The 395-nt window shown below is 61.5% G+C and overlaps 1 protein-coding gene across 1 annotated transcript in view; it reads left to right on the top strand.

Moving 5' to 3' along the window:
* The window catches only part of WWP2 (WW domain containing E3 ubiquitin protein ligase 2), a 9,599-nt gene that overhangs the window by 613 nt on the left and 8,591 nt on the right, over positions 1-395 (top strand). The window lies entirely within an intron of this gene.

The raw sequence follows: 395 nt of genomic DNA, 5'->3' as shown, positions 1-395 counted from the left end.
CCCTGTAGAGGGCAGGCTGGGGTGCTCATGGGTGCAGATGAGCTGTGCCATGCAGGCAGGGATGAGAGGAGAGAGGTTAAAACTGCAGGGAGCTTGGAGCAGGACAGAGAGGGCTCAAGGCTGCTAAGGGGGTCTCCAAGGGCAGGGTCTGTAGAGGGACTGTGCTGGAGCCTTTGCTACCATGCTGGGTGGTCCACCTCCTGCATTGGCAATGAGAGGGACCCCATCCAGGGGAGGCACAGCTCTGCCTGGGGCTGAGCACCTTGGGGTGGGGATCCCCAGCTTGGAGATGAAGTCCTGGGAAGGATGTAGAATCAGTGGTCGTACATGGGGTCTGCCGGAGCCATGGTGTGTGAGCTGCTGCCCCAGTCCGGGGGTGCAATGGATTGCGGGGG

This window comes from Nestor notabilis, unplaced genomic scaffold (assembly GCF_000696875.1).
Source record: "Nestor notabilis isolate BGI_N333 unplaced genomic scaffold, ASM69687v1 scaffold12424, whole genome shotgun sequence".
Lineage (NCBI taxonomy): Eukaryota > Metazoa > Chordata > Aves > Psittaciformes > Psittacidae > Nestor > Nestor notabilis.
Note: the sequence above shows the minus strand (reverse complement) of the source record. Positions and strands in the feature narration are given on the sequence as shown.